Source organism: Ovis canadensis, chromosome 2 (assembly GCF_042477335.2).
Source record: "Ovis canadensis isolate MfBH-ARS-UI-01 breed Bighorn chromosome 2, ARS-UI_OviCan_v2, whole genome shotgun sequence".
Lineage (NCBI taxonomy): Eukaryota > Metazoa > Chordata > Mammalia > Artiodactyla > Bovidae > Ovis > Ovis canadensis.
In genome coordinates, this window is record NC_091246.1 from 9045463 (window position 1) to 9055531 (window position 10069).

Here is a 10069-nt window from a genome sequence, read left to right on the forward strand (position 1 = left end):
GATCTCAGTTTGGTTGCTCATAATCTAGAGCCCAGCTGCCATGGGTTAAACTCCTCACCCCACCACTTCTAACTTTGTTAATCAACATAACTTTGTAGCTTATAAATTCTGATACTCAGTTTTCTCACCCATAAACTGTGAACCCTTCTGCCCACAGCTGTCATAAGAATTAATAAGATAACATAGGTAACATGACCAACCCACACAGACCATTCATAAACGGTGTTATCCTTGTGATAAATTTACACAGCTATGAAGAGGTGGAACTGTAATCTGAACCTATGTCCAAAGCCGAGGTTCCTTCCTCTGTATCACATGCTGGGAAACAACCCCAGTGTGCAACTCTACATTCAATAGAAGATGACATGACCTCCAAAGATGGGGAATTTCCCAAAAGAATCCAGCTGGTCCAGAAGTCTTTCTAAACCCAGCCCCTGCTTCAAATTCCTACTATTAGTTTCATTTCATTAGGTTAAAGCTCAACTAAAAGCCAAATGTTTCTGCTAGGAGGTAAACACATTATTTCTTACTGAAGTGTTACAATCTTATGTTTGCATTAGATGGCTATCAGCAAGCAGGAATCAGGATACAGGAAGTGTAAAACCAAAGACATGTCAAGGTTCAATGAAATAAAGACTCCCATCAGGAGTTGAACAGACATGGGTAGGCTCCCAGAGTAAGGCAGGACAGACTGGGAGAAATAATAACTGATGTTGATTAGTAATTTCTAGAACTCTATTGTATAGGAGAGTGCCTATGGCTAACAAAGCTGTATTGTACACAGAATCCGCCAAGAGGGTGGATACGATGTTAAGTGTTCTCATCACCAAATACTAATCATCATCATGATAAATGGAGCACGAGTAAACGCTAGGAGGTGAAGGATGTGGCTCTGCCCTTGACAGTAGTAATGGTTTCACAGGGGTATACTTAACCCCAAACCCACTGAGTTATATGCATCCCTGCTGGCTCAGTGGTAGAGAATCTGCCTGCCAACGAGGAGCCACAGGTTCAGTCCCTGGGTCGGGAAGATCTCCTGGAGAAGGAAGTGGTTACCCACTCCAGTATTCATGCCTGGGATATTCCATGGACAGAGGACCCTGGCAGGCTACAGTCCATGGGGTTGTCGGAAAGTTGGACACGACTTAGCGACTAAACAACAATAACAACAAAATATGTATCCCTTTTCACATGTCATCATACCTCAACAAAGCAGCTCAAAAAAAAGAAAGAAAGAAATTTGGTCAATAAGAGGCCCTACTCTAGCTGTGCAACCTCAGCTAAGCCTCTTCCCTCTTCTGAGTCTCCAATTCCCCTCTCTAACAAAGGACTCAGACCAAACGTACCTAAGCACTTTCCAGTTCTGACAGTCTCTGCTTCTGGGGAGGGGAGAATGTCCAAAAATGACTGAATGAGACAGTCCTTCCCAAGGCAGCTTGAGGAGTTTTTAGGGAGAGGCCCAAGTTGGGGATAGACCATCTTGAGCAAGCAGAGGCCCGAAGCGCATCAGCTGATTGTAGCTGCCAGACCACAAATCCTCATCGCCAGTTCTAAGCTCAGTCCATCTCCCTGATAACTCTTAACACCAAAACTGAACTTGGAAGGATCCAAAACCTTCTGGCCTTTCATCTATTACTTCAGATGAGGAGGCTGTAATCCATGGAAGTCAAGCTGATCCCTCAAACATCCTACTTCTGGACTCATATAGAACTTATTAAAAAACATCTCTATGCGGCAGAGTTGACAGTGACCTTTAAACCCAACTCTCGCCCAGTCCTCCCTTGGACTCCTACTCTAATTCCTCCGGGGCCATGATTCTCAGCCAGGGTCAACTGTGTCTCCACAGGGGCCATCTGGCAATGCCCAGAGACACTCTTGCTTGTCGCAGTGCCACAAAGAACTCCTGGCATCTAGTGAAGGCGTGCTGCCAAGGATCCCACAAGGTACAGAGTAGCTCCCACAAAAAAGAATTATCTGGCCCGAAATGTCAATAACATTGAGAAATCCTGCTCTAAAACATACCAAAAGCCCACCTAGTTTTTCAAGTTACAGTATCTGAAACACTCATTCATAAACTTTTTGACAGCTAAGTTGAAAGTGAATCCCAGGTCACATAACTCCTGGTTCTTTGATCCTCTTCATCTGACATTTATAACACAAAAAGAAACAGAAGCTCCTTGTCAGGAATGAAGGTGATTTATTGTCTATTTAAATGTCAAAGATAAAGCTACTTGAGTCACATTTCCACCAAACAAGATAATCTTCCTGTTGAATCCCTGGAAATTCATGGAAAGAGGGGCCTCTGAGCCAAATTCTGGACCAGTTTCTATCAGTTTCTATTACCTCACTGTCTTGTTTCCTTCCTCTTTTGGACAGCCACTCTAACTTGGGCAACACTGAGTACCATTCATTTGTGCTACAAACATTTATTACAACAAGGCCTTTGCTGGATACTAGGGATTACAGCAAAAGGGACAGTGGCCACCCAGAAAAGTCGCAGTCTAGCAGGGGGAGACAGACCTGTGCACAGTGGTGGCAACACAGCATAGTAACTACCTTAGTGAGGGAGCCCCAGGAGATGCCTGACAGCTTAGGGACCAGAGAAGGCTCCAAAGGCTGGGAGCTCTGAGATGCTGCTGCTGCTAAGTCACTTCAGGCATGTCCGACTCTGTGTGAGCCCAGAGACAGCAGCCCACCAGGCTCCCCCATCCCTGGGATTATCCAGGCAAGAACACTGGAGTGGGTTGCCATTTCCTTCTCCAACGCATCATAGTGAAAAGTGAAAGTGAAGTTGCTCAGTTGTGCCCGACTCTTAGCAACCCCATGGACTGCAGCCCATCAGGCTCCTCCGTCCATGGGATTTTTCAGGCAAGAATACTGGAGTGGACTGCCATTGCTCTGAGCTGAGGCTTATGGAATTATCTAGGTCAGAGCAAAAGTGGCAGCCAAGTGTTCTCTACTAGGCGAAAACAGACGCAGATAGCTAAAGGGAAGGGTGAGCATGGCTCTGTGAGAAAGTGTTCGTGGTTCCATATGGCTGAAACAGATAGAAAGACGGCGAGAGAGGCCAAAAGTGAGGATGAAGAGAAGATGGAGCCAGAATGAGAAATGCTTCCACGCCAATTAAGGAAGTAGGCTTTATCCTGAGAATAAAAACGCAGCCAAGGATTATTCTGGCTGTACTTTTGGGATGGATTGTAAGGGCAAGTGTGGAGGCAGCAAGACTGGTTTTATGAATTCATCTGCAAAGCAGAAATAGACAACAAATAGAGAGCAAATGCATGGATGCCAAGGCGGGGAAGCAGTGGTGGGGCTGGGGGTAGGATGGATTTGAGAGATTGGGACCGACATACATACACCAGCGTGTATAAAACAGCCAACTAATGAGAATTTACAGTGCAGCACGGGGAACTCTACTCAGCGCTCTGTGGTGGCCTAAATGGGAAGGAACTCCAAGGAAGAGGGGATAATATGTATATGTATAGCTGACTCCCTTTGCTGAACAGCAGAAGCTGACACAACATTGTAAAGCAAGCATGCTCTCAACAGAAAAAGAAGAGAGGGGCGGGCGGAGGGGGAGGTGCTGGTTTGACAGCACTCTCAGCACCCTGATGCTAGGTATGGCAGCCTGACTCTGGGGCCGGGGTGAGAGCGGAGGAGGCTGAGAGATACAGATAAATGCGGGCAGGTCTCGCAGGTATGCTGAACTGCCCAGTTACTGCTTGGCGATGAGGGGTGGAGTTGGGAGAAGTCAAGAATGACTCCCAGAATCCTGGCTTAGGTGACTGGGGTCAATGACAAAGGGAACACAATGGAGAAGTCGATTAGGGGCAGTACAACTTTCAGCTCTGGTCATACTGAGTACGGATTTTCTGAAAACCGCTATGTTGGTCTGGAGCTCAGAAGAAAGGCCTAGACACCCAAGAGAGGGTGGGCCCAGTAATGAGGTGATACACTATGGCGTGAGGGCTGCAGGGCTCACACACCCAGGGCTTCAGGGAAGCAATGAAAGCAATAGCAAGTTTTTTCCATTGTCGTTGAGCATGCGGTCTAACTGGGGAAGGACCTGGTGTGTCTCTTTCCTCCAAGGATCTACAAGGCTGGTATTACCCTCGATTCAACAATGGAAGAAATGGAGCTCAGTGAGGGGCCGATAATCAGCTCATCAGTTTGAAGTTGATATTCTAGATGAGATTTGTCTGTTTCCAAATTCTGTGTTCTGGCTAAATAAACACCACTGCTGTACTTTTCAAAAGACTGCCCTTGTATTTCTAAACATTTAATGTGATGAAGCATCACAAGTGCTAATGTTGGGAACACATGGATTCAAATCCCAGCTTTATCATTTATTAGTAGCTCAACATCCTCATTTGCAAAACAGAGGCTATTAACACCTACCTCACCAGGATATTGTGAGGACTGAATAAAATTCCAGCATGGAAATCCCAGCACTGTGGCTGGCACAAAGGACTCAACAAAGATGGTCAGTATCTCAACCAGCGCAACTGTGCTCCCCTCACCGCGCCCCCTGGGATGTTTGGCAATATCTGGGAGCATTTTTAGTTGTTACGACTTGAGGGAGAGCTGCTTCTGACATTTGTGGCTGGAGGCCAAAGTTGCCGTTAAACATGCTACAATACACAGGACAGCAAAGAACTATCAGCCATGCAATGCCAATAACGCCAAGGTTGAGAAATCCTACTTCAATGCAATACAAACTATCTAAACTAGGGGGGAATGAAATTTGTTAGGTTAAAGATGATATAACTTAACCTATTCATTTCACAGAAGAGAAGACGGAGATCAAAAAGGGGAAGGGATTCGTGTCCCAAGAAGAGATCACACGGAGAAGAGGAGGCTACCTCCAGAAGCTTTCCGTGGGGAGGTTTCTACACCCTTCCCACCACCCCATCTGGGGAGAGTGGCCAGGGCACTGCTTTCCTGGCCTCTCTGAAGATGGGAAAGGAAGGTACAGGGGTCCAGTGTGAGGGCATGCGGTCTCAGTCTTCCAGTGGCCACGCTCCAATCCGTTCTGGTTGTCAGGGAAGCAGTCAGGAATACATGTTGCACTTTATGAGCAACATGTCATTTATTCTTTAGGACACGTCATTCTATTGTTGTCATACCTCTGCGGCTAAGAAGGCAACATGGTTTGCCCAAGTTTACACAACTGAGGAATGCAGCCGGGACTGGGAGCCAGACAGTGAGGTTCCTAAGTTCACACTGATCCGCCTCTCAAAACTCCCCAGAGAGACCAACATTTCTTTGTTTACAAGGAGCAGAGCTAGCTTCTTCCGAAAACATGGTTTAGGTGTCACTAAAACTACTTTCTGGTATTTTCAATCAAAATCATCAGAAAGCATATTTCACTGGATTAGCCCTCTCTCTGGGCACACAGATGAGAACTGTGGATCTGGTGGAGTTCTCAGCCCACTTTTTTTTCCCCAGAAATCAGAAATAACAAGTTTGTGACTGGTCTCCTGACTCCTTGACCATTTGGAACAGAAAAGCAAAAGGAAAAACACTAGCTCTTAATGCCTCTTACTCAGAGATGGGCAGAGACTTAACCTTGGGACAGTTTCCTTCTGAGACAAAGATATTTGCATGAAGTGATTCCCCAAAAGATTGTGAAGAAAAGGTTTTCTTGTCTCCCTTCGCCCACGAAAGCAAATGGGAGTCTGGATTGCTAAAATAGCAACTTAAAAGGGGTAAGTAAAACTGGAGAATGAAAAAGAAAAGCTATTTGCAGATCTCCAGCCCAAACAACAGTTTCATTTCTATAAATTTTCAAGCCAAAACCCGAAGCTTCACTTTCCTTTTTAAACAAGGAAAGAGATACTTACTGTTTCCCCAATTTCCCTTTAATAGGAGCCATCTTTCAGCAAGAATGCTTTTGACTCATTCATTTATTCTATAGCTCACCTCATCCCCAGAACTATTTTGGTATTTTGAAGCAACAAGCAAAAGTACATGCAATATTGAGGAGGGGTGGAAAAAAATTAAAGTCTTGTGCAAATGAGTGTCCAATAGGAAGATGAGCCAGAGAATATCAGTCAACAGCAACAAACTTGTTATAACAAGGTTCCTGGAAGCCAACTCAATGAGGAAAATAAATCTATTACCAGGCTCACAATGCCCATAAGAAAAAATACACATTAGTCATTTAGGTAAAAAACAAGAAGATTTTTTTCCTTAACATGATGTGAAAAATAAACTTTTGCTGTTGAGACACTGAGGTTCTCGGAGGTTGGCTAATGCAGCAACTAGCATTAACACCTGACTAATCCCCACCCTATCCCTTTCCACCTCCTCCCTCTCGCAAGCACTCAGTTAAGTGCTGAATGAAGGACTGAATGAAGCCACTTCAGGCTTTCTGACTGGCAGGTGATGTTCCTTAATCTCGCTATTAGGTCAGGATGCTACAACTTTTATTCCCTAGACCAGAGTATATTCCCTAGACCTGATTGACATTTTGTGTGCATGCTCAGTTTAAGTCATATCCAAGGCTTTGCGACCCCAGGGACTGTAGCCAACCAGGCTTCTCTGTCCATGGGATTCTCCAGGCAAGAATACTAGAATGGGTTGCCATTTCCCTCACCAGGGACCCAAGGATCAAATCCGCGTCTCTTACCACTGAGCCCCAGGGAAGCCCAATATTGAGATTTTAGACTGGATAATTTGTTGGGGGTGGGCAAGGGAAGCTGTCCTATGCATTGTTGTATGAGATTTAGCAGCATGTCTGGTCTCTATTCACGGAATGCCAGTAGCATCCCTCTCCAAGGTGTGACAATCAAAAATGCCTCCAGGTTAACTAATACAAACAATACTGTAAATTAAATATACCTAAATTTTTTTTAAATGCCTGCTGGTACTGCCAAATGTTGCCCAGTTGAGATCACTACCCTACAAAAAGGATCCAAAAGGACAAATTATATATCCCTCTCTCCCAGCCATCCCCATACCACTTATCTAAAACACAATAAACAAAGAGCGGCAGGATAACCATGATCAATACCTGCTTGGAAAGAAAGGGAAACATATGAGAGTTGTAAGTCTAGAGTGGTTCTGAAATCTTGCTAGGCAGACTTCAGGAAGCCTCCTGCTCTGGGTAAGAGGGAATGATGTCCTCTCAGAGCCATCAGTGAGTGTCCATTGTTCTCATGACCCCAGAGTCCACCTTTGGGAGCCACGCATGACCTTTCTTAGAGTGAGTATTCGGGATTATGTTCTGGTGGACACTGTATCTTTTTCTTTGGCAAAAAGGTTGGAATCCCAATAGTTGTTTAAAGCCTGAAAGATTTTCTAGACCAGGCTTATGATTTCTTTAGCATTGCATTTCACTACTATAATAGGTTTCTGATCTATTTCCACTGACCACAGCCAAAGCCCTTTTTAAGATATAGTTCTCAAATCTGTCCTTTTCCTTTGCTTTCTCACTCCCTACCTTCTCTCCCTCTTAAGCTAATGGCAGCTATCTTGAGACTATATGGAAAAAATCAATGAGAAATCTGCTCTTTTCATTTGATCCATCCCCCAAGTTATTTTTCCAACTGAGAGGTCTTACTGGACCTTTTCCGCCTAAATCCTTATAGAATCTCATCTTATATTGTGTGATGTCTTAAGCAGTATGCAATCCAATTTCAAAGCCTCGAATTTCTGGACTCTCTCTTCTTAATTTCTGCTTGCAACCCACCTAAGAATTTCCTGAGCTCTTCTCATACTTATAATACCTTGTCAAATGCAGCCAGGCCATCATCATTCTATTTTCCTACATCTTCCCTGGAAAGACAAGTACACTAAGCTCAGGATCTGCATTTTCAAGTCATCACAAGGAACAGCTTACAAATACCTTGCCACTGAATACTCTTACCTCCATCTTTCCGGTCTCCAACACACTTTCCCATTACCTGTCCCAATCACTAAGATATCATATAATTTATGTTTTTGTTATGGAGCACTTCACTTCTTATAGAAATTTCTGCATTAAAATAATTAACAGTAGTGTCAAAACAGATAAATCCTACAGTTTCAGTGGCTTAAAAGAATAGGGATTTATTTCTCATTCATTCAAAGCCCAATGAAGATAAGATGTCCTTTTCCATCTCAGAGCTACAGAAGAGCCAACTGCTTCAAGAGCCCAAGTGATTAAAAATGAAATTTTAAAAAGGCATTGAATGATAAAGCCCAGTAAAACCTAGGTAGAAAAATCAAATTAAAGGTGTGTTTCCTCTCTCCCTCTCTCTCTCTCTCTCTCTCTCTTTCTCGGCCTTTGGTAAAGCGAGTGGACACATGTTCTAACTATAAGATGGAAGAAGACCATTGATAGTTGTGTTCACCAAGTGTTCCATAAACATCACCTCCCTGCAAGCATCTTGTCCAGTACTAGCTCCTAAACATCAAAAGGAACATCAATAAATTTGGGAGACCTTAATCAAGGGACTAGCTTCGAGAGCCTGAGACTGTAGTGTGGGAGAAGCGACTGTACCGAACCACATCTTCCTTCACAAATATCCACAGCCCCTTCCTGACTGCAGAATTTTCCTTCTCACCTCTCTGATGGGAGGCTCTGACTAATGCAGCAGGATTGAGGGTGAAATGTGTCAATTCCGCTGGAAGCTTTCAGGACCAGGGTACGGAGGCCTGTGTTCTCATTTTCTTCAACAAATATAGTTGGCAATGCTTTATTTTTGTTGTTGTTGTTGGCTTTGCTTTGTAAACCTTTTAATGCATTCATTTTAAATCTGGGGGCGGGGAGGAGAGAGCAGTTAACTTGAACTTCCCTCTGAAGAAATGACAAAAACATGTTGGGTGTCCCATCCCCTCCCTCACCTCCAGCGGCCAAATAAGTACCTGCTAGGAGGTCACTTGCGCTGCCTCTGAAACCCTGAACTAGATATCAAGTGTTCAGGTTATGCGCATGGCACAGAGTGGGCCCTAGACACCTGGCAGACAGACCATCACTGGGCCTAAACAGTCCCGTCGGGTGTCGTGAAAAGGGCGCAGGGGTTCTGGCTGCGCTCGGCCGCCAGCAGGACGCGAGTGCTGCACGGGATTCAGCGCAAATGGAAGGCTGCCTGCAATCTGTCCAGGAAGCCCTCGGGAGCTGGGACGCTGGGACGCCCTCCTTCAGGCTTTGCATTTGTGTGTTTCCACTTGCGAGCTGGCTGGGGCGTCTGGCGCTGTCCGAGGGGTCTTCGGCCAGGGTGTGACAGTGTCCGGTGGACTTCGGGGTAAGGCCCGGCCACCCGTATGGACCTCAGGTCAGTGGAGAAGCCAAAGGACTCATGACGGCCAGCAAAGCTTTCATGACCAACACGGGGGTGGCGACCACCTGGGAGACCCCCAGGACATGGTCCGTCTTGTTCGTGGACAGTAGACCTCCACCAGGTGGATGGGCTCCAGGAGCCGGGGCTGGCGATCAGCACGTGGCGTAGACGCAGCGCCCGGCGTGGGGCGGGGGCCCATCCGAGGTCGTCAGCGTGCTGCGTCAAATCGCAGGCATCAAAGCACACGCTCTGCGGTCCTCCCCCAGCGCCCCGACCTTGGTGGACCAGCTGGCGCTCAGAGAGAGGCGAGGCTTGGCCAGATGGGATCCCAGAATGAAGATGAACCCAAGCAGTGGGTCTGGCTCACAAAGTGAACAGACAGCGTGAGCAAAGGACAAAGACGCTCTCCTCAGCCTCCTCTAGTCAGGCTCCTATGAACTGTCTTCTCAAACAGGCTTTGATTTTTGAGCTTCAGTGTTCATCTTTGCATTGCCGAATACCACCAAGTCAGTTTAGCTAGACTCCTCCATCCTCCATGTCTGATGGCTCTCAACATTTGGTCAGGTCTTCATCCTCCACCACTCCCCAGGGGATGTGTAATCACCCTGGCCTGCCTTCAGTGAGAATCGTGTTAGATCTTATTAGCCAGAATTGCCTTACTTCTGATATTTCTTCTTAGCTATTTTCCATCCACTGATCCCCATTTCCACTTGCCTATGCTATGTTAAGAGCTGAATCCAGTCTCTGCAGGGCCTTGAGGTGGTCCTACACCCATTGAAATACCACTTGTCCCCTTGAATGAA